Source organism: Halichoerus grypus, chromosome 5, assembly GCF_964656455.1.
Source record: "Halichoerus grypus chromosome 5, mHalGry1.hap1.1, whole genome shotgun sequence".
In the NCBI taxonomy this organism is placed as follows: Eukaryota; Metazoa; Chordata; class Mammalia; order Carnivora; family Phocidae; genus Halichoerus; species Halichoerus grypus.
In genome coordinates, this window is record NC_135716.1 from 104,463,356 (window position 1) to 104,488,143 (window position 24,788).

Consider the following 24,788-nt stretch of genomic DNA (forward strand, 5'->3'; position numbering starts at 1 on the left):
AGAGGCTAAAAAGAAGATTCCATTAATTCCATAATGTTTTGGCGATCGTCCCACATTTTACTTCTCTTCTCTGTGACAGAAGGCGGTGTCTTGGCCAAACACTTGGGCAAGACTGTATTTGGAGTTGCAAGCTGTTGCCCGTAAAAGTTATTTTCTCTGTTTATAATGGTTAAGCTGTTTGACTATGTCATTTATTGCATTCCCCACTGAAAACGTGACCAGCTCACAGACAGGGAGCATAGCTCAGTGTATTTCCCAGAAGCCAGGGTAGTATTCCTTACACAATGGAAGCTTTAGAAATGCTGGTGCTAAACAAATAGATAAACAGCAGAGAGAGGTCGGCAACCAAGCTGGAACTCCCAGAATTTTCAAGGGAGCGGCAATGTTTATCCACGGAGGTTTTTAAGCCAGCATTACTTGCTGAAGTTCCAACAGTAGGAGCTTAGCCACAAAGAGCCTCATTATATGGTATCTTGGCAATCCAAATAGTCACCTCCCCTCTGACTGAATTTGGTTGACTCCGTCGATGACAGAGGCCAAAATCAGGAGTTTCGAGTCCTGTGAAAGGTTCCTTAGCTTCAGGGAGAGAGAGAGAAGACCCGTTCCACAGTCCCGCGCATCGCCACACCCTGAACTCAGGCCAGGCTGAGGGAAGTAGCGTTGCATGGAGCGTGTGGCCCGCAGTATGAGCCAGGCACTGTACCAGGTGCTGTGGACATAAACATAAAGAAGTAGTTTCTGCCACTAAGATACATCTGGCACTTAGCAGTGGCTTGATAAATATTTGCTGAGAAACTGACTGAACACAGTCCCACGTATTTCAGCAAAACACTTACCACAAACTATATTACAGTTTTGTTTTTATAGTGGGACTTTCTCCTAGGCTGTGGAAATTTTCGTATCCCATGGACTCTTTGTAGTCTCTACCAAAGGACCTCCCCTGCGGTCCCGAAGAGAACCCCTGCCATTGCTTTTGAAGACAGTAAGAGCTGCAGCTGCTGAGGGGGCCCTGGTCCCCCCTCATGGAGACTTTGGCGTGCCTCTGCTCCGACGTCACCCTACCCTGTGCGCAGCTGTTGGACCCAAAGAGCTGCTCTGAGAGTCGCAGTAGCCCTAAGAGCTCCAGAGTCATCCTGAGAGAATGTTCTACAAAGAACGCACGTTTGTAGGTAAGCAGGACTCCACTCCACTCTTGGATTGCCCCACTGCCGGTGCTCCTGGCCCCCAAGAGCAGAGGGTTCTGACAGGAGGAATCAGTAACTTTATTTCCTGATGCAGAGAACAAACATATTCCTTTCCTCTGAAACCTGGAAAATCATATCCATTAGTGGCCTATTTATTCATAAATATCCTCAAAACGAGGGTTCTGTCTGCTCAGGTAAGGACAATCTTAAATCTCAGGGAGTCAAGTTCTTCCTTTAATCAGCCCCAATAATACTGGTCAGAAGCTCTGGTTTTGAGTTTTCTGAGCCATATGAGCAAGCCATTTTGTTTCCAGGGCACTTTCCTCAGCCTCTTTGGCATAAACTGCAACGAGGTCTTAGCTATTTTCTGTTTGAAGTGGTGTCTCGGACTTTGGGATTCATGTGATCATTGAGCATGCTGAGAAAAATGAAGCAAGCAGTGTGACATCGAGGCGAGGATTGCCCTTTCCAGTGACGGCGGGGGGGCAGACAAGATTAGCCAGATGGCAATACTGTAACAGGCTCGAGGTGCAATTTTCATTACTCTCTGTAGAACGCACACTGATTTGGGGAGGAAGGAAGACAATAATGAGCGGCACTGTCCCACAACTGAGCTTTACGGACACAAAAATGTTCTTCATCAAACTCCAACCTCTTTCATTTGTTTCTTCCTAATTCTCATCTCCTCAGGCTGGCTGGGAATATTCTCTGCCCTGGTTTCTGTCATCGGGTCCTTGGATCATCATCCATCACTCACTCAGCAAGTATGTATTAGGTCCCTGTCGTGTACCCGGCCCTGGGAGTAAGTTCCAGAGCTTCTGTCTAGTAATGAAGTATTTGAGGTAGAGAGTGGTAAGTACGATGAAAAGGCATCTATCTACAAGGCAAGGGGGCTCGGGAAGGAAGAACTCTGTTCCAGCAGTTCCTGATAACTTTCCTACAAGTAAGACCCTGGAGCTGAGTCCGTCAGGACATATGGGAGTTTCTGAGCGAATAAGTACAGGACGAGGAGCAGGGGGCCGGAGACAGAACTCCGGGGAAAGAAAGAAGGCTAGCAGCAGCCAGTGCTTACTGATGTGTGTGTCACTGACATGTTTATCATGTCCTACGCACTCTTCCATGTTCTTTACTGGCATTCATCTTTTTAATCCTCACAAAAACTATATGAGGTAGTTCCACTGTGGCAACTGACACACAGAGAGACAAGCAAGTTGGCCAAAATCACACAACTAAAAAGTGACGAGTCCACAGTAAGAATCAGAGCCTGAGCCCTTAACCAGTAGGATAGTGTGCAGAAAGAGATGTGCACGGATCCAGAAATGCGAGAACAAGGCCTTCCGGGGGAAACGGGAGTCAATGTGAAGGGACAGAGTGGTCACGAGGGAGCATCAGAAGCAAATGAGAGTGAAGAGATAATGGCCAGGTTAGAGAGGGTTGCATACCCTGCTGAAGTTTGTACTTTTTTTTTGGGGGGGGGTGTTTAATTTTTTTTTATTATTATGTCATGTTAATCACCATACATTACATCATTAGCTTTTGATGTAGTGTTCCATGATTCATTGTTTGCGTATAACACCCAGTGCTCCATGCAGTATATGTCCTCTTTAATACCCATCACCAGGCTAACCCATCCCTCCACCCCCTCCGCTCTAGAACCCTCAGTTTGTTTCTCAGAGTCCATAGTCTCTCATGGTTCATCACCCCCTCCGATTTCCCCCCCTTCATTTTTCCCTTCCTACTATCTTCTTTTTTTTTTTTTTAACATATAATGTATTATTTGTTTCAGAGGTACAGGTCTGTGATTCAACAGTCTTACACAATTCACAGCACTCACCATAGCACATACCCTCCCCAATGTCCATCGCCCAGCCACCCCATCCCTCCCACCCCCCACCACTCCAGCAACCCTCAGTTTGTTTCCTGAGATTAAGAATTCCTCATATCAGTGAGGTCATATGATACATGTCTTTCTCTGATTGACGTATTTAAGCCTCAGAGCACCGGGAGCCGTGAAAGGGTCTATACCCAAGCTCAGATCTGCATTTCCGGAAGATGACTGACAGCAGGGTGGAGGAGGGATTGCAGAGGAGCCAGCAAGCAGAGACCAGTTGAGACAGTAATGTCACTGTACAGGTGAGAGCAGGGAAGGGACAGGGGGAGGGGAGGGAGAGCCACAGGAGCTATTTAAATGATAGAATTTATAGAAGTCGGAGGGAAGCCGGCAGGAGTGGAATTTGATCCAGAAGGAAAGGAGAGAATGACTTCTAGGTTCAGGCTTGGGTAGAAGCAATGCCATTAACCAGAACAGGGAAATGCAAGAGAAGTATTTGGTTTAGGAGAGACACTTTGTTCAGTTGGGGAATACTACACTTAAGATGCCTGTGCCAGCTATCATTGCCATGTAACCAACCATCTTAAAACTTAATAGTTTATTTTTTTACTTTTTTAAAGATTTTATTTATTTGAGAGAGAGAGAGAGCGTGCACGAGCAGGGGGAGGGGCAGAGGCAGAGGGAGAAGCAGACTCCCCGCTGAGCAGGGAGCCCGACAAGGGGCTCAATCCCAGGACCCCAAGATTGTGACCCAAGCCAAAGGCAGACGCCCAACCGACTGAGCCACCCAGGTGCCCCAAAACTTAATAGATTAAAACAATAATTTATGCTTGTTGCTCATGGGTCTGTGAGTCAAGAGGGTTCAGCTGGGCAATTCTTGCTCGGAGTCTCTCAGATAATTACTGTCAGATGTTGGCTGGGCTGTAATCTTCTGAAGGCTCAGTTGGGCTGGTTGTCCAAAATGGCTCACTCGCATGGGCGGCAGCTGATGCTGGCTTTTGAATAGGAGTTCAGCGGGGCTTTTCCACCTACACATGGCCTCTCCATGTGACTTGAGCTTCTCACAGCAGGATAGCTGGCTTATAAGAGATAGAGTCCAAAGAAAAAGCATTTCTAGAGGCTTAGGCAGAAACTGCAAGGATTCTAATAACCTAGCTTTGGAAATCATTTAGTAGTTAGGAGTGGGTCACAGGGTCAGCCCAGATTCAAGGAGTGGGGGCTTCCTCGGACTTGAAGACTGAGCAACATATCTCACTGGGGCCCATCTTTGAAGACTTTGGGACATGCAGTTAGAGAAGTTTAATAGGTATTTAAGTTATGGGTCTCGAGTTCAGAAAGAAATCTGGGCTGGGAATCTAGCTGAGAAGATAATCGGTATGTAGGCAGTGATGAAAACCATGGATGTAGGGGAGCCTGGGTGGCTCAGTCGGTTAAGCGTCTGCCTTCGGCTCAGATCATGATCCCAGGGTCCTGGGATCGAGCCCCGCGTCGGGCTTCCTGCTCCGCCGGAAGCCTGCTTCTCCCTCTCCCGCTCCCCCTACTTGCATTCCCTCTCTCACTGTGTCTCTCTCTGTCAAATAAATAAATAAAATCTTAAAAAAAGAGAGAAAGAAAATCATGGATGTAGATGAGGTCTCCCAGGAGAATATACATCACACAACGAAAATAACTCCAGGGGAAGAACCTTAAAACGCCAACATCTAAATGGTAAGCACTGGAACAATGAGCCCCTAACCGAGACCAAGAGCTACAGAAGCAGAGAAAACCATGAAATATACAAGCCAAACGCAACATGTCAAGAGTATCAGATGCTGCAGAGAGGCAAAGTCAGGTGGGACCTGAAAACTGTTCTCACCAGCTTTGACAATTAGGTGTTCATGGGTGACTTTAGTAGGAATAGTTTTAGGGAATAGGAAAAAGCAAAGAAAAAAATAAAATAGACAATGACTGGTAGCTGAGAGAGAGCAGGCAAGAAACTATTACGAGACACACAATGGAAGGAAGACTTGTATTTTAAGATGGTTAGGGCAAGGACTCTGGGGTCGTATTGCCTATTTGCATGGATTTGCATATTGGCTCTCCCAGCTGTGTGATACTGATGGCTCTCCTAATTTAACCTCTCCAACCCTCACTTTTCTCCAAAGAAAGTGACATTTAAGCTGGCACTTGAAGGAGGACTAGGAATCAGCCAGGCAGCGGGTTGGGAGAATAAAGGTTTTGGCTGGGGTAACAGCAAGGATGTGAGTTTGGAACACACTTGGCTTGTGCAAGAAAAAGACTGGAGTGGGACGGGCTGGCAGGAGACGCAGGAGAGGCAGGGGGCGATGTGGTCCGTGGAGTAGCATGAGACTAGGGGAGGAGGAGACAGGAGTCTGATCTTTCTGGGCATTATACTTGGTGCGGGGGGTGGGGGGAGGGAGGGACATGGGTTTTATTCTAAGTTCAAAGGGAAGTCATTAGAAAGTTGTAAACAGATGAATTACATTATTTGACACATTTTAAAAAGATCACTCATGGGGGCGCTTGGGTGGCTCAGTCGGTTAAGTGTCTGCCTTCAGCTCAGGTCATGATCCCAGGAATTGAGTCCCGTGTCAGGCTCCCTGCCCCACAGAGGAGTCTGCTTCTCCCTCTCCCTCTCCCCCTGCTTGTGTGTGTGCACGCTCTCTCTCTCTCTCAAATAAATCAATAAATCACTCTGTTTTTAAAAATAAACATACACCTACCCAGCAATTCTACTCCTAGGTATTCACCCAAAACAAATGAAAACATGTGTTCACAAAAAGACTCATGCAAGAATATTCATAGCCATTTTATTTGTAGTAGCCAAAACCTAGAAAAAGTTCACATATCCATCAATTAAAAAATTATAAACACACTGCAATATATTCATAAGTAGACTACTACTCAGCAATAAAAGTAAGTGAATTACTGATATAGGCAACAACATGCTACGTGAGTCCATTCCTATGACTCTCTAACAGGCAAAGGCCACCTATAATGGAAAAAACTTCGAACGGTGGTTTCTTCTGGGGTAGGAGTGGGAGCAGGGCTTGCCTGGGAAGGGTTTTTAGGGAACTTCCTGAAGGCATAGTTAATGTTCTGTACTTGATAAGAGTTAGGGTTCAACAGTTGCCCAAACTCAGCAAATGTAAATTTAGGAGTTAAATTTCATATTAAAACAAACCAAAAAACCCCACACAATTATTGAACTCTCATGAATTATATGTATGCTGAAGGCTTTTTACAGGGAAGGGTACTAATATCTGCAATTTCTTTGAAATACACCCAATTTAAGGTGGATTTGTGATGAACGGGGGGAGAGATTGATGGCCAGAAATATAGTAAAGCAAGTATATGCATTTTGGGCTGAATTGTGTCATCTCAAAATTCACATGTGGAAGTCCTAACCCCCATTCCTGGGAATGGAACACTATTTGGTGATAGGAGGTTTCAGAGGTAATTAAGGTAATATGAGGTCATCTGGGTGGGTCCTAATCCAGTGAGTGGTCTCCTCACAGGAAGAAGAGATGAGGATTCAGATAACACAGACCGAGGGACAACCATGTGAGGACACACGGAGAAAATGGCCGTTTGCAAGCCAAGGACATGAGCCTCGGAAGAAACCAAACCTGCTGACACCTTGATTTTGGACTTCTAGCCTCCCAAATTGTGAGAAAATAAATTTTTGTTGCTTGAGCTATCCGGTCTGTGGTATTTTGTTATGGCAGCCTTAGCAAACTAATACATATAAGGAAAATGTTAATGGCAGAAACTAGGTAATAGGTATGAATATTCACTACACAATTACTTCAGCTTTGCTGCATAGTTCAAAATTTGCATAGTAAAACATTGCGGGGGGGTCACTCCGATCTCTGTGTTTAACGGATTTAGGGAACTGTGGAAGGTGGGAGGAGGGGGTTACAGTGACTGAAGTGAAGAATGGCAGGAGCTTGTTCTAGGATGATGGTGAGAGTAGGCTTGGAGAGAAATGGGCAGATTCTACATTTACGTGAGAGATGGAAACAGCAGGACTCTGAGACACTGGATACAGAATATGAGTGAAATGACAAAATCAAAGATGACTGCTATGTATTTCTACAACTGTGTGGCCATTCGTACTTACTAAGATGGAAAATATACGAGTCACGGGAGCGAATCCCAAGTCTTGTTTGGTCCTGTTATGTTTGAAATGCCCATGGGATACCCACCTGGCATGGTCAAGGAGTAAGTTAAATATAAAACGTAGAACTCAGACGATGCAAAGCATCTGAATGGCTTAGCACCAGGCCTGATACATAGTAAACATAATAAATGCTTAGTATTACCGCTAATTATTTTTGTAATTATAGGAGGTGTGACTAGAGGTAGATCTATTAACACTGAATATAGTATACTGGTATATTCTGCCTGAGAAAGGAGATAAGATTAAAAATATATGATTAGGGGGCACCTGGGTGGCTCAGTCGTTAAGCGTCTGCCTTCGGCTCAGATCATGGTCCCGGGGTCCTGGGATCGAGCCCCGCATCGGGCTCCCTGCTAGGCAGGAAGCCTGCTTCTCCCTCTCCCACTCCCCCTGCATGTGTTCCCTCTCTCTCTGTCTCTCTCTCTGTGTCAAATAAATAAATAAAATCTTGAAAAATAAAAATATATGATTAAATCTGAGATGCTATGTGAAATGGCTAATAGAAAGCATTTGCACAAGCCCCTGCACCGAATAACATAGGGCTGAGTGAGCTCAGGCTGTCCTGTTATCTCATCCATCCTTCGGGCAACGTCACTTCCAAATCAACTCAGAGAAATGATAATTTATTCTCCATTAAATAACTCATCCTAATGTTTAATAACTACTACAGTCACTTGGGTTTTTTTTCCCAATTTGAATTTGTCTAAATATAGCGAGAGCTCAAATTCTTGGCCCCAGAATGCAGCTTCTTAAAATCTTAATATATGGTATGATTTTGTTTCTATTTATCTGATAGGTCAGAGTCCCTGGATGGACTTGCAGTGCAGTATCCTTGGATGCAAAAATGTAACACATTTTAGACATCTTTGTTAGAATTTTATATTCTTCATTAGATACAGCACACGGATAGCGCCCCTAGAATAACCATGTAGGCAGGAAAATTGGGGGGGCAATGAAAACCTGTCATCCATGTCATTATTTCTGCATTCAGCCTTTCGGGAGGAGGAGAAGTGTCACTCAGGGCATCTCTGCAATTGCCTGAGCTGCATCGGTGTCCCCGGCTGCCTGACACGATCCTGTCGAGCTTGCTGACACCCTCCTGTTTCCTCCCCCATCTATGCATCCCTACTCTCTTCTCAGTGGAAACAGGCCCGGTATTTGTTCCAACTGAATGGTAAATAGTAGCACGCACAATTTTGATGGGGTTTCTCTTTTTGAAAGAACAGCTACCAGCTGCCTTGGGTGCTCGACAATGTGCTGGACACCACGCTCAGTGTCATTTCACTCACCCTTCGTAGCAAAGGTCCTCCGAGGTGGTATCTATTGTTCCTTCATTTTACAGATGAGGCAGCTTATACTCTAGGAGTTTAAGTAACCTGCTCCACTCGTAAGTGAGAGAACTGGGGTTCAAAATGAAGTCAGACAGCCAACAGAGAGAAATCTCCTAACTGCTGGATGTATCCTCAGCATCACTGATGAGCATGCCCTCAGGAGGCCAGAGGCTTAGCAGGGTGGGCTGATTCCCCTCACTCCTCAGCAGCCATGAAGCTCCCAGCTTTCTGTTCTGCCTCTGAGGGAAGAGCTGAATGATCAGCTCCTTTTCTGTATGAATCTGAAGGCTTCCCCAGCAAGGCCTCCTACATGGGCCCTCAGACCCTCTCAACTCCCCCCTCACGCCTGTAGTGTTTTTCCAGGGCATAAACCTTCCCATCTCCCAGTGAAGATGAATCCATCCGGATTAGATTTAGCTACTGGAGATGGTGCGGAAAAGGAGAAAGAGCAGCTAGCTATAAAAGGCCATAGAAAGACCAGGAAACTATTCAGGAATAAGTAGGTAGGCTCTGAAGTCAAACTTCACCTACCAAGCTGCTGATTGCCAATCGGCCCATTCCAAAAAGAATGAAAGGCTAACGTTCACTTGCCCCCAGTCTATTCTTTCCACTCTGGAGCCCACACATCCAGCGTATGGGACTTCACACAGCACTAAAACCAAGCTCCCACCTTGCTTCTTGCCCCTCTTGCTGCAATTTATATGCATTTATATTTTAAAAAGCTGATCATTTGGAGAAAGGAGTTCATTTCTCAACAAAATCTACAGCTGGTATAAATCAAAATTTCCATAAGGCTTTCACTCCACACTGCTCCGCTGGGCACCAAGAAAGCATCTCTGCTTGATCTGGAGAATGGTGATCACTGGTGAGCTACTCTGCACCACTGGCCTCATTCAGACCATCTCTAAGGTGTCCCATGGGGGCCTAAGCTGTTTAGTAGAGGCTTCAGGAATGGGCTGGAGAATAATGGTAAAAAGATTTGCCTGGGAGTGCTGGGGTAATTCTATTACTTAAGTCACAAAGTCAAGTTAATTCCAATGAAATATTTATGAGGTTTATTTACTATCTATCTTCCACATTAGACTAGGGCTGGATTAAGAGGCAACCCAGCCAGCCAACTGTCCCAAACATCAATCTAAAAGGGGAGCCAAAACCACGTACTGCTAAAACCTGGCCGGGACGTCATAAGAAGGAAGCAGTGTGTATTGACCTCATCACTTTTAGAGCACTAAATATGAACGGAAGAAGCACTAAATGCCTCCCAGCGAGAAGGAAAAATATCAAAGGAACAAGTTAAACTGCATTCTAAGGAGCTGGAAGGAATTAGCCCCAGGGCTTTTGCTTTGCTGGATGAGACTTACAGATTTGAGGGCAGCGAAATTGCTCTGGACCAGAGAGAAGAGGCAGAGAGCACTCCCGCTAAGAAGCACTCCGATCCCTCCCTCTTAGTTGAAGGGATGCCAAATTATTCCCTTGGCCAGGGTAGCCACCCGTCTTGGTGTGCCTCTGGCTGGAGGGAGAGCTCCGCGTAGACAGGGCTACCGCTGTTCTGTTCAAGACTGTCCACTCAGCATCTAGCTCTGTGCCTGCCAGAGGGTGCAGCCTAGGGGCATGCCATGGCTCTGCTCTAGGGGGCGCCATTCGCAGATTGTGGGGTCAGTGTATCAGCCTCCCAGGCAGTGCACTACCATTTGGGCTGCATACAGAGACCCCAAGATTTGTAGGTTGGCCTACTGAATGAGGAAATAACATGTAGACAGAGAAGGATTAACTTTTTTTCCCCAGCCTTTTCTCCGCACATCCGTGTCATTCCCTTCATTTAGTCTTATGCCTTCCTCAGTTGCCTTGAGCAGGGCGGGAGAGCTTTCTGCCTCTAACCATCCTGTGCTAATTCATTCTCCTTATTTGGCATGAGTCAGCTCTCTGTAACAACCCCAGATCATGCCACTTCCGTTCTTAAAAGCCTCCGATGGCTTCTCATTGCCAGCAGAAAGGATAGACTTCTTAGTGTGGAAATAAGACCCTCTATGATTAGTCCCAAACTGACTTGTCCAGAATCATCTCTCACTACTCCCTGCTTTTCATGCTCTGTGCTCCAGCCATGCCCAGTGTCAAATTCACTACATGCCTTCTCACTTGGGGCCACTGCCCATTCCATACCTGCTCCCAGGGCTCACCTTTTTCCCCCTTTTCAGTATTGGCATGGGTTTTCCACATTGCATATATCTTTAAAAACAAATATTTTTGTCATATTATGTATTTTTAAAAGATTTTATTTATTTATTTATTTATTTGAGACACACACACACACACACACACACACACACACACACACACACACACGGGAGGGAGAGGGAGAGAATCTCAAGCAGACGGCACACTGAGCATGGAGCCCAACCAGGGGTTTGATCCCACGACCCTGAGATCATGACCGGAGCCAAAACCAAGAGTCGGATGCTCAATCAACTGAGCCACCCAGGTGCCTCTGTCAAATTATATTTTTCTTACGAATTTTTAATTTTAGAATAGTTTCACATTTACGGAAAAGCTGCAAAGAGGGTACAGAGAGTTCCCATAGATCACACACCCAGTTTTTCTTATTATTAACATCTCATGCTGGCCCTGGTGCACTCGTCATAACTAATCAATCAATAGTGATACCTTATTATTAACCGAAGCCCATACTTTATTCAGTGTCTGAACCAAAGCTCATACTTTATTTCCTTAGTTCTTATTTGATTTTTCTTTTGCAGGATCCTACCCAGGATATCACATTACATTTAATTTTGATGTGTCCTGAGGCTTCTCTTGGTTATGGCGGTTTCATAAACTTCCCTTGTTTTTTGATGGCCCTGACTCTTTGGAGGACTATTGGTCAGATATTTTGTAGGATGCCCATCTACTAGAATTTGCCCGGTGGTTTTTTTCCTGATTACACTGGGGTTATAGGTTTTGGGGAAGAAGACCACAAAGTGCCATTCTCGTCACATGATATCAAGGATAAATGCTATCAACATGTCTTACCGCTATTAATGTCAACCTTGATCACCTGGCTGGGGTGGAGTTTTCCAGGTGTCTCTTCTGTAAAGTTACTCCCCATACCCTTTTCCATATTGTATTCTTCGGAAGGAAGTCACTATATGCAGCTCATACTTAAGGGCTGGGAAGTTATGCTCCACCTTCTTGAGGAGGGAGCATCTACATAAATTATCAAATTAGATTTCTAAAGCCATTTTGTTCTCTTGAATGTCTATTTTTACCCACAAGTTTCTAATAACCAGTGTGGCTTATTCTCAGTGGATTGTTTTGACTTTGGGTAGTCACAGAATTAGGGTAAAACGTAGATATATGGTTCAGTTTTTCTCATTTCCTTTCAAGGCCTATCCTCTGAACTGGAATTACTTGTTACATTTTAAATATATAATTTATAGCCTTTATTTAAACTTTACGAATAATAGAGAATGCCATCTATTCTCTAGAAAGAGGAGAAACAAAAGACTTGAAATGTTAATGATTCAGATTAGCAGAGAGTGAAAATTATTAATACACTAGACAACTATTGTTTTATATATATCTGCCTAGGAAGAAGTTGTAGAAGAATTCTGACCTGTTAAGAAAAAAAAATCATTTATTCTTAAAGTGGCACAAATGCATTCTGACCATCTGAGGACAATTCAGTGACTGTCAAGAATCTGTTCTGATGCTCTCCCATGTCCCACACCAATACGTGTTATTACTTGAGTGCCACGATGTGAAGCAGAAAGAGGCGACTCTCCTGCGCGAGTTCCAACGCTCTATGTTCTTCATTTAATATACTTTCCCAGAAGAAAGAATCTGCCACTGCCTATTATCAGATTCAGACAGATTATCCTGTTTTTTGAATTGGCAAGTCTTTAGAGTAAACATCTCTTGGCACAAACAGATTGTGCTTGTAAAGCCTTTCTGTCTAAAAGACAGAAAAACCCACCACCAAAGAAACATCTTGTTCAGCTTTCCCTAAGAGTCAGCTTGAAAAAAGGCAACCAAGTGCACCCAGATGGCAACTAGCTCATCACTACCCGCCTCACGGAATTCCAATGACCTTTTTCCCCCAAGCCAATTTATGTGTGGATAAGACCTAAATCTAGACACTTAAAGATTTACGGTAAAGTTGTTATCCCTAAGTATTCCCAATAAGTAAACAGTTAAGACATGATTCAAATGGCCTGAATTTGATCCCTGGAATCCCCCTAAAAGTGCTTTCCCTGGGGCACAATTTCCCTGAGGGGAAAAAAAAAAAAGAACAAAAGAAATGAAATCAGACTTCATTTTGGAATATCTGCATTGATAAGGGAAAGGAGCTATTAATCACAGAAATGTGTCTTAAAGTTGAACTTTCTAAAGCAAAACTGCACAGTATTTAGTAAATGTAAAATAATTATTGAAATTCATAAGCAAGCAAGCCATGGGCACTAGAATGAGTGATTCAGGAGCTTCACATTAGTCATTTTATTGTTTTTTTTTAATTAACATATAATGTATTATTTATTTCCGGGGTACAGGTCTGTGATTCATCAGTCTTAACAATTCACAGCGCTCACCACAACGCATACCCTCCCCAATGTCCATCACCCAGCCACCCCAACCCTCCCACCCCCCACCACTCCAGCAACCCTCAGTTTGTTTCCTGAGATTAAGAGTCTCTTATTTGGTTTTGAAGTGACCAACTATAGGAGGCATATCATGTCCACCCAATTATCTCCCTGTATTCCGAACAGGTGACACTGGGTATGTCTCAGTAGACACAACATGGAAGCCAACGACATCAGAATTACGTGAGTGACTGTTCCCAGCTGGAGAACTATACACATCTCTGTATGTTGCCATGAAGTGAGATCCACCGCATTTACCAAACAGTACACAAAGTAAGATCTAATTTTTGGTAAAATACAGATCTATAGTATGAATGTCTACATATGCAAAAAAAAAGTCTAAAATGCACTAAAATGAATTGTGAGAATATGAGTGATCTTTATTTTTCTCTTGTACTTTACTATACTTTCAGAATTTTTCTAATAGTACTTTTTAGAAACTTAACTTAAAAATAAAGATAGACATAAACATAATTTTTCTCTTTCCTGCCAGAATTTTTTCTTTTTCTCAGTCATATGTCTCTTAACTTACTTTCATACCCTTTGTTATTTGCAACTAAGTAGAAGGAATTCGGACTTCTTAAGAAAAAAATGTATTAACAGTATGGTATCTGATGGTGACTTGGATCAATTGGAGGCTACGTAGAAAAAAATTAAAATTCCATTTGGTTTTTTTCCTGCAAGAATTTTTAAAGCCTCTTAAGGGTTTATAAACAATCTGACTATACATCAAATTTTTGTATTTACAGCATCTGTTATCATTGGTGGTCATAAACATAACTTGACTTTTTTCCACGAGGAAGAGAAGTATGCAGTTTCTCTGGTTAATTCGCATACCTAAAAGCCTCAAAATCTCCTGGAACTGATAAAGTCTATCAGAGTCCCTTTGGTAGGAATGAGGGGAAGCTTATGCATTAAACAGGACCAAGTTCTCATATTCAAATGAATTTCCAATAGTTTGTGCATTTTTTTGAATTGTAAAATAGGAAGGTTTCTGGCAGCAAAACTAATATGCATTGCCTTGGATAGGGCATGAACCATGAGAAGGGTACTGGCAGCCACAACAGAGGAATATACTCTTCATATGCCCTTGACCGCTTCTTCTCTAGGCACAGGCCCTTCTCTGGGTAAGGCGCCCAGCTACGGGAGGGAAGGGCAAACACAGAACAGTGGGGGAGGAAGGAGACAGCCACATAACCAACCAGAGTCAACTGAGCAATGTTCCAGACACTCTGAAAAATTCACAGAATGCAGAAAATCATAATATAGGGATTGAAAACACAGCTCCTAGAATAGTGCTTAAACTTTTAATGCACACCAGGATCACCCTGAAGAGATTGTTAAAACACAGATTCTGGGGCCTCCCATCCAAAGATTTGGATTCAGTCAATCTAGAGTATGCCCAAGAATTTGCATTTTTCACAAGTTCCCAGATATTGTTGATGCTGCTGGTCTACAGATCACACTTTGAGAATAAATAGACTCTATTTGGCCTTAAATACTGTCTCTACCACTCACTGGCTGTGTTAAACAAGTGGATGACCCAGTCCCTCCCAGGCTCAGTCAACTCCTCTGTGAAATGGGGTAATACTAGCTCTTGCCTCCTAGTGTTTTTGTGAGGATAATATGAGAAAAGCCATCTAAGGCTCTTGGAAAAACACTCAATAAATGTCAGCTATTATTATTAATATTAACATTATTTTGATATTGTATCGAATCTTCCTGATTTCAGTTGAGGAAACTGAGGCCCCAAGAGATTGAGTGACTGGCACATGGTCTCAAGGCTAGTGATCAGTGAAGCTGGCATGTGGACCTTGGCCTTCCAGACCGTCTCAAGACACCAGACAGAGCGTACCCTGGGACATCTCGCAGAGGCTGAACATTTTCAGCTGGTCTCAAACCCATGATCTTCATGTAGGAAATAAATACCAAAACAAGCCTGCAAAGGTTGCAAGCATCTAACAAAGCTGACTGACACCAACCATGTCCTGCTTCTGCCAAATTGAAAGGGAACATACTGTACTGGGTTATCAAAATGGGAAACCAAGGTCATGCTGAATGAGGAAACTGTTAGAGCCCTAATAACTGAGGTGTTGGTATTCCTCCTCTTTCTGGAGAACATGAGGGGTCTGGTGGACATGAAACACACCCTTTGACCCCAGGAATTTATCAGGGGGACAATTCACAGTCATAATCTAAGCTGCCAACAGGACACTTGGGATAACAGAAAATTATCCCCAGACTGTTGCCTACCTTTGGCCTGCTGAAAAAGAGAGAATTCTTTAACTTTGGCTTTAATGAAATGCACAATTATGCATTTTTTAGAAGAACAGAACAAGCATCCTTTCCCAGCCAATAGAATGTAATGTGCTTTTCAGTAAAGCTGCTGAGAAAAGCAATAAATCCCAGCCTTGCCATATTAATATGTCTGACCTAGAAATCAAGAAAGAAGATGCTCTTCTCAAATCTCCAATCAGCTTTCTGCTTTGGGAAATTGGAACACTAGGGAGAAACAGAGATCCTGGAACATTATCTTCAAAGCAGAACTGAAAGGAATACTTTAGATTAAGAATAACTTCACAACATTCAGAAGATTCCAGCAATCCTTACATGATATCAGAAAACTGCTTTGAATTTTTAATGAATTGATAACTTACTTAACAGGATTATGATGACAATTAATACAGACCGTAGCACATAGTAAATGCTCTGTTACTGTTTGCAACCACGATTATGAATTATGATGATTTGGGGCTGTGGTAAAGCCAAGGGTTTACAGGCTGGTTCAGATCTCTGTGACTTTCACGATTCTGTGAAGTAAAGAAATCTGCTCCCTCAATGGGATTCAATAGAGAGAGTAACTGAGGGGAAGAAAAATATTTTAACAATGAAAGTTTTAGTAAACAAGGAAACAAGTCTTTTTAAAAAGAGCTGCATTTGGGTTTTGTTCATTTTTTAAAAAATCAAATTGGTTTATGTATTCTGTGAAGAAATATTCAGGACTTTTCAAAACCACAACTGATCGATTTTAACCAGGTAATCAGAATATGCACACAGACATACAGTAGGAAAAATGGTATGTCTTTTATTCTGACTTTCCAGTTCATCACAATCGGGTTCTTAGAGACCTGATGATCTCACAGGATATTTTCACTAACTGTAATTTTGTAATGTGTTCTGACATCCTACTGAGTTCTGAATGGCCAACTTTTATCAGTATTTTGGAACGGGACAGTTCCAGCTACTCATAGTACCAGGGCCCAAATGCATGTGTTTTCATACAATGTTGGAAATATAACCTATGCAGTTATTCATGAGGGTTGTAAAACTACGATTCAGGGCAAGTCAAAAAAGATGCTGATTACAATCACTTTTTCACCTCCTTTAAGAAGAGAGTTTAGGTTCATTAAACAGGGGTTTAATTTCAGCTGTGTAAAAAATACATCAGCATGTAACCAGGAAGGAATGGAAAACAGAACACGGTTTTCACCAGTCAATCCTGTACCTTTCAGAGTTTGTACCCCTCGCAGACTCTCCTCTCTTGTCCTGTCAGGTTTCTACTTCAATCCAGGACCACCATCGGATTCTGGGCTCTATCTATTACAAACCTACCCTGCCCTGTGAGCTTGGATGCTCTCTGACCTCCCGAGCTCCTCCACTTTCTGCTACACTTCAAATATTAGCTGACAGTTAGTAGAATCCCCAGCCTTTCGATGATGTGTGGTCTTGGGGAGTTCCTACCTCACCTCAGCTGGCTCCTATTGACCCCAAACCAACTCATCTATGGCCAACGGCCCATGAAGCCCCCTGATTTCCTGCCAGAGGTAACTCTGAAATTGATGCATTAGGTAGGAGGGTGATTAAATGTTTTGTTCAGTCTTAGTAACGTAGGCTACGGACATAATTTCATACAATAAAAAGTGGGAGTCAAGAGAAAAATGGGGGGCGGGGTCCAAAGTTTTCATGTAAACTACAAAGCCTTGCAGAAGAAGTTCCCTGTTGGATAAACTTGATTTATGTTCTCCCCCATACTTCTTGCACAGCATGTTTATGTCTTAGACCAACGTGTTCTATCAGTGGAGGATGTCTCGACACCCTTCCGGCTTCCCTCTGCCGCAAAGGCAAGCACCTTATTTTTTGAAGCCTGCTGACTGGCTACATCATGTAGAACGGGTTATTAAATTCATCTAGCTCTCAGTGCTACTTTCCCCAGAAAGGAAGACTTTGAGGAAATCAAAACAGCAGCAGGTCATGCAGGCAAACACTCATTTAGCTGTCATTAGCCCTCGGTGAGGAATCCTAATTCTGCCACGAAGGGCAAAAGAAGGCAGCTTTATTTCTCATCTGCATCTTTTGAATTCTAATAAGGGGAAAAAAGACATCTTTCTTTTTCTTTTTAAAGCCTAGAAGGAGATAGTGATCTATCTTTGATCACTTCCGTGCCATACTTACAGAATATAATAGAGAATTGCTCAAATAGCAAAATACAGTGTGAGCTCCATCTACAACTAGAATTATGTCCCACACAACAGCATCGGCTAGCTAATTCTGAGCCAAATAACAGTGATTCATTACATAAAAATTCACAAAAAAACAAATTTTGTTTCTCTAGAAGGCTTCCAGGCCATCTATCTCAAAGCTCCACTAAATAGTTTTGCATTCATCAAAACGTACTTAAAACTAAGGGTGCCCTAGGCTCTGAAAGATCAGTGGCTGGGCAGTAATGTGGTGCCATCTAGCTTCCCTCCTCAGGGATATTCGTCCATCACTAGATGTTCTCAAATGCCTGAAGAAATTAGACTGGGTTCAACAATGGGCTACAGCTTGATGAGTCAGAAACAGACAAAGAGAAAAATGCCTCCTTTCATATTCATGCAAAGACAATTGAACACCAGAGGTGGAGTCTGGAGATCCTCTGAATCTGAGCCCACTACCCCAGCCAGGCTTTCCCCACCTCGTCACCTGTGCCCCTGCAGGAGGAGAATGTGATCTGGAACACACACACAGTGCCTCTGGTGGGGGCTCCGCACACCGTGCATTTCTCCTGACCACCTCCAAACACGCCTTCAATATTCCCACCTCTGCCACAAATGCTCTTCCCAACCAAGAACTCCTCCCCCTTTAATCCCCCTCTCAGATCCTTCCAAATTCAAGTCTCACTTCCCATTGCAGCCTTTCCCTGACCATACCAAACTCCAACAATGGTCTCATCTCTGGGTTACATTGTGTTCTCAGTTCTTCATTGTGTCTTTCGTTACTCTGCGTGCGCCTACTTGCCCATTCCAGTCCTCAACCTGGGGTCTCCTACTCGTCCTTCAAGGCTCAGGTCCACTGTCAGCAGCTCTACTTGACCACACACTCCCTCCGACAAACCCATACGCTGCCTCCTTCGTGTGTATACCTCTACTAGAGAACTCATTTTTTTTCTCACCCTATTAGACTCTAAGCAGGGGCTGTGTTTTAGCCTTCCACTTTAATCATCAGTAAATTGTTGTTGAGTAAGTAAATGGTTGAAAGAATGAGACATAGCCTTTGAATTATTTAATGTTACATAGTGTTTCTCCAACTAGTCTACATTTTTTGCGGAAGGACTGTATCTTTCAATCCTTCCCTTGCCATAATCCTCCACACAATGACTGATCCTTGCTTAATCTCTTCTGACCCTACTTAAAAAAACAAAAACAAACAAAACGAAAACCCTACATTTCCCTAGTGAATTTACTCTCCACTCTCTAAAATAAGCAGTCTCCTTCCCCCCCCATCCACACTCCTATTCTCATTCCCAACTGAAGGCTTTGCTTCTAATTTCACTGAAAAATAGATGTAATCTGGGTTCTGGCTGTTTGATTGACCAGACACTGAGATCTTCCTTCCACATAATATTGAAAAATGCGTAATAAAATATTTTTTTTTAATTTGCAAATAATTGGATGAAATGGCAAAAAATTAGGGAAATGAGATGGCATCCGAAGTGAGACCAGGAGACGAGGGAAGCACTGAAGCATCCCACACATGCTGCTGAGGTACCCACCCTTGGCTCTCATTGCTCAGGAGGGACTGGAGGTAAAGACTACACTGGGGCCCAGGCTCTGGAGCCAGGTGGAGGTCTGCCCACACCCAAGATACACACTGTTCTCAACACATTATCCAGAGTAATCATTTCAAAATGTCTCTCAACTGCTCACAATTCCCCAGAGACTCCTTATTTCCATGGCCCTTCAAGGATCTCCTTGACCGGAGGCTCCTCCCCACCTCCTTGAACTCCCTCTTGCCTCTCTCCCACTCATTCACTCCACTCCCGCCATACTGGCCTCCTTGCTCTTCCTCATGTTGTTGCAATCCCTGCTGCAACAGCCACACCTCTTCCCACATCAGGTCCTCAACTTCCCATTCCCCTTTCTAGTATCCTCATCTTCATGTGGCCTATCCCCCACTCCATCCAGCTCAGTGTAACATCCTCAAAAAGGCCTTCCTTGATTACATTATAAAATGGACCTCTCTCCCTTCATTCTCCATTCCCTCCCCCAAATTCACCTTGCTTCACAGCACTATCATGACCCGAAAGTACACTTCAAATTTTTGTTAAATATTTATTATCTGTCTTCCCAACTTGAATGTGAACTTTATGATGGAAGAAATTTTCTCTTTCTTATTTAGATCAATAAACCAATCCTAGCTTGGGTCTGAAGAGGGGTGCTTTATTCACACTTAACTTTGTCCAAATGATACGGTCTTCAGAGGAAAGGGGACATGAAAGGAGGTGTATTATTTGCTGTGGGATAATGACAATAACAAACAACCCCCAAGCTTCAGGGACCTCACACAATAAAGGTTTATTCTTTACTCAGGCTGTAGTCCTCACAGGTGTTCCTAGTCGGATGGCCCAACTAGTGGCTCCACTATCCCCTAGGACCTTGGAGTCCTCCACTGAATCCTTTGCATCTGTCAGAAGATCGGAAACTAGGGAGACAATAGTATTATCCAGGAGATTTTAGGGGTCAGGTTTCATCAGAACACAAGTTCACAATCAGAACTTTGATAGATCCTGGGAAAGCATTTTAACTGATTCCAGAGGGAAAAGGAAGTAGGGTGTGGTGAACCCACAGCATAGTAGGGTCTGTCATGAGAGGTAACCAGCAGGCAATGTACAAGCTGTTTTTCAAAGGATGAGAAACTTACCCTGGAAAAGTGTTTCAGGAGAAGGGAACAGCAGATGCAAAGGCAAAGAAATATAAAGAAAATAATAGCATATTTTAGGAACTTCAGGCTGCTGATGTGGCTGAATCCATTGTCAATGTACACTGTGAAACAAAAAGGCATAAGGTTGGGGTAATAGGCAGACTCTAGACCATGAAGGACCCTGTATGCCATGACAAAGGGTTCAGACTTATTCTGAGGGTAACAGGGAGCTTTTGAAGGATATTAAAGGCACAGGTTGGAGAATAGTATGATCAAATGTGTGTTCTTAAAAGATCCCTCCGATGGGGGCACCTGGGTGGCTCAGTCGGTTAAGTGTCTGCCTTCGGCTCAGGTCATGATCCTGGAGTCCCAGGATCGAGTTCTACATCGGGCTCCCTGCTCAGCGGGGAGACTGCTTCTCCCTCTGACCCTCCCCCCTCTCATGCTCTCTCTCTCTCATTCTCTCTCTCTCAAATAAATAAATAAAAATCTTTAATTAAAAAAAAAAGATCCCTCCAATGGAATGATCTGTATGGAAGACGACTTTGAATAGAGGGAATGGAGATAAGATAATTAGGAAGCTATTGAAGAAGGATAACAAGAAATGTTGAGGGATAGAAGTCGAACTAAGATAGTAGTTATACAGTGCTTGTTAAATTATTTTTTCTTCTGGAAAGTCTCATGAGCATACTTACTGTCTTTGATGAACTAAAGACTCTAATATTATTCCTGAAGTTTAGAAATCTATCTCATAGAGGTTCGTAAAGTCACATTTTAATTAAATCTCTAATTAGATTTTTAATGCCTATCATTTAAAGCTAAAGGTAAGTCTAAATGGCTAAAGTTATTTTTCAGTCAATGCTAAGGATTATTTGGGGGAGGAAAGCAAGGAGTAGAGTTATGGGTAGGTATGAGTAAACTCTCACTTACGTTAACAGTATGTATATGAGGGGGGAAAATTGATAAACATCTCCCCCCAACACCCACTGTGACAATATAGTTCTAATCAAAAAACAAATAGAAAAGATAGATTGTTCATCATAACACTGTATTTATCTCCACCAGATAAATTAATATCGCACTTCAATTAAATTAAGCTTTCAGTGTTTCCATAACCACAACTAACAACATGTTTACACTTTTCTCCTTATAATGACAAACCTTTCCATTCATAACAATTCTTTCTTTTTTGTCATCTTTTTATTTTTAAATTTTTTTACAGCTTTACTGAGGCATAATTGACAAAAAATATATATGTAAGTGTACTCTGTAATGTGTATTCATTGTGAAATGATTACTAGAATAAAGTTAATTAACACATTCATCACCTCACATAGCTACCATTTTCATTTATTTATTTTGATACGGTGAAAACACTTTAGATCTACTCTCTTAGCAAATTTCAAGTACACATTACAATATATTTTATATATATTTTATTATTTATTTATTTATTTATTTATTTATTTATTTTTAGAGAGACAGTATGAGGAGGGGCAGAGAGAGACAGGGGGAGAGAGAGAGAGAGAATCCCAAGCAGGCTCCACACCCAGCGCAGTGACCATGGGGGGCTCGATCTCATGATCCTGAGATCATGACCTGCAGGGCAACCAAGAGTTCTATGCTTAACCGACTGAGGCCCACATTACAGTATTTTTTTTTTTAAAAAAGAACTGTTTATTTTCCATCAACCTTCTTTCCATTTTGTTTGCCTTTGTGGAAGAGGAAGACCGCTCATGGTTGTTCCCACCCATTCCGTGGCCTGAGCAGTGGGAGCTGCAGACCAGTCTTCCGTGGCCCCGGCCGGACGCTCCAGTCCTCAGTGGGGAACTGCTGAATAGGCACAGAGGGCACCTGCACGCCGTCAGACCAGTCTGTGACTTCAGGTTGAATAGCAGTGAACTCAGGAACTGGAACAGTCCTTTCACCCTGAAAGTCCTCCTCGGTCACAGAGTTCTCAGCAGCGACCTGCCCTTCCTTTTCAATCTCTTCAGGATCTCTGTAGAAGTGGAGATCAGGCATGATCTCCCGTGGGTGCTCACGGGAAATGGTGCCACCCATGCACGGAACTTCCCAGGCCCACTGAGTGAGCTCCCTTGTTGTTGCAAGGGATGGCGATGTCCACGTAGTGCAGAGGAGAGTCTGTGTTACCCAGAGCGATGATAGGCAGGTTAACATAAGACGCCTCTGTAAGAGGCTAGCGGTCAGCCCTGGGCTCAGTAACCGCCAGCAGTCTCGGCTCCCGGAAGGCTGCCTGGATCTGGGTAGTGAAGGTTCCAGGAGTGAAGTGGCCAGCAGTAGGAGTGGCTCCGGTAGCAGCAGCAAACTTCAGCACAGCTCCTGGCCAGTATTCCTGGATGATGATACCGACATCAGCCAGGTTTTTAGCGGCAGCCATGGCATGAGCTGCCAGCAGGAGCTTCTCCCAGGTTCTCTTCAGATTTATGATGCAGATACCATCACTTTCCCTTTTGTAGATGTACTGTTCCATTTGGAAGTCAAGGTTGGTGCCCCCTAAGTGGGTTCCTGCTGCAGGGAATGTGAGGACATCCTCCTCCTTCGTTTGCAGGACATCAAGGGCTCTGGACATTGTGAAAATTGCCCTTTAAGTTATGATGGGAACGCAAAACAATGCTGTATGGATCCTTCCCTGGGTAACACACAAAAGCCCACATTACAGTATTTTTAACTATAGTCACCATGCTGTACTTTAGACCCTCAGAATTTATTCCTCTTATAATTGGAAGTTTGTACCTTTTTTTTTTTTTTTTTTTTACATATTTAGGGTAATTTTATTTTATTCTTTAAAATGTTTTAAGTTTTTATTTAAATTCTAGTTAGGTAACATATAGGGTAACATTAGTTTCAGGAGTAGAATTTAGTGATTCATCACTTACATGTAACATCCAGTACTCATCACAAGTGCCCTCCTTAATCCTCATCACCCATTTAGCCCATCCCCCTGCCCACTTCCCCTACAGCAACCCTCAGTTTTTTCTCTTTTAACCCCCTCTTCCCCTGTGTTCATCTGTTTTGTTTCTTAAATTCCACATATGAGTGAAATCATACAGTATTTCTCTTTCTCTGACTGACTTATTTCATTTAGCATAATACACTCTAGCTCCATCCACTTCATTGCAAATGGCAAGATTTCATTCCTTTTGATGGCCAAGTAATATCCCACTGCATATATACACCACATCTTCTTTATCCATTCATCAGTTGATGAACATTCCAGCTCTTTCCATAATTTGGCTATTGTTGATAATGCTGCTATAAACCTTGGGGTGCATGTGCCCTTTCAAATCATTATTTTTGTATCCTTTTGGGTAAATACCTAGTAGTGCAATTGCTGAGTCATAAGGTAGTTCTATTTTTAACTTTTTGAGGAACCTCCATACTGTTTTCCAGAGTGGCTGCCCAAGTTTGCATTCCCACCAGCAGTGTAAGAGGGTTCCCCTTTCTCCACATCCTCACCATCTGTTGTTTCCTGTGTTGTTAATTTTAGCCACTCTGACAGGTGTGAGGCAGTATCTCATTGAAGTTTTGATTTGTATTTCCCTGATGATGAGGGATGTTGAGCATCTTTTCATGGCTAACTGAAGCCATCTGTATGTCTTTTTTGGAAAAATGTCTGTTCATGTCTTCTCCCTGTTCCTTAACTGGATTATTTGTGTTTTTGGGTGAAAGTTTGTACCCTTTGACCAATGTCTACCAGTTTCCCCATCCTCCAGTCCCTGGTAACTACTCTCTAGTTCCATGAATTTGACTTTTTTACATTCCACAGATAAGTGAGATCATACAATATTTTTCTTTCTCTGCCTGACTTATTCCACTTAACATAATGTCTTTGAGGTTCATCCATGTTGTCACAAATGACAGGATTTCCTTCTTTTTTATGGTTGAATAATATTCCATCGTGTATACATACACTACATTTTCTTATTCATTCATGAACAGACACTTACTTTGTAGGTTGTTTCCATATCTTGGCTATTGTGAATCATAGTGAAATGAACATGGGAGTGCAGATATCTCTTTGAGACCCTGGTTTCAATTTCTTTGTATATATACACAGTAGCGGGATTGCTTGATTGCATAGTAGTTCCACTTTTAATTTTTTTAAGAATCTCCATATTGTTTTCCATAATGGCTCTACCAATTTACATTCCCACCAACAGTGTAGAAGGATTCCTTTTTTTCCACCCCCTCACCCACACTGGCTATCTCTTGTCCTTTTGATAAAAGTCATCCTAACAGGTGTGAGGTGATATCTCATTGTGGTCCTGATTTCCATTTCTCTGATGATTAGTGATTTTGAGCATCTTTTCATATATGCATTGGGAAAATCTATGGAAAAATCTCTTTTTATATTCTTTGCCCATCTTTTGTTTTTAAAGATTTTATTTATTTATTTGACAGAGAGAGACACAACGAGAGAGGGAACAC

General features: G+C 42.8%; 1 long non-coding RNA gene and 1 pseudogene across 4 annotated transcripts; one reads left to right on the plus strand and one right to left on the minus strand.

The window, feature by feature from the left end:
• Positions 1–223: 223 nt before the first annotated feature.
• LOC118521142 (uncharacterized) lies at positions 224–16,090 on the plus strand. 4 transcript variants are annotated; one of them, XR_013447546.1, is made up of 6 exons: positions 224–1,169; positions 1,875–1,948; positions 3,175–3,317; positions 6,534–6,684; positions 13,287–13,433; positions 14,893–16,090. It is a non-coding gene; the product is annotated as an uncharacterized LOC118521142 (long non-coding RNA). The 4 variants fall into 4 exon arrangements; XR_013447547.1 differs by lacking the exons at positions 13,287–13,433; positions 14,893–16,090 and adding an exon at positions 12,112–12,248 and having other exon boundaries at positions 234–1,169; XR_004910013.2 differs by lacking the exons at positions 13,287–13,433; positions 14,893–16,090 and having other exon boundaries at positions 239–1,169; positions 6,534–6,711.
• A 5,936-nt stretch (positions 16,091–22,026) lies between these two features.
• Positions 22,027–22,988, minus strand: LOC118521171 (small ribosomal subunit protein uS2 pseudogene; annotated as a pseudogene).
• Positions 22,989–24,788: the final 1,800 nt, after the last annotated feature.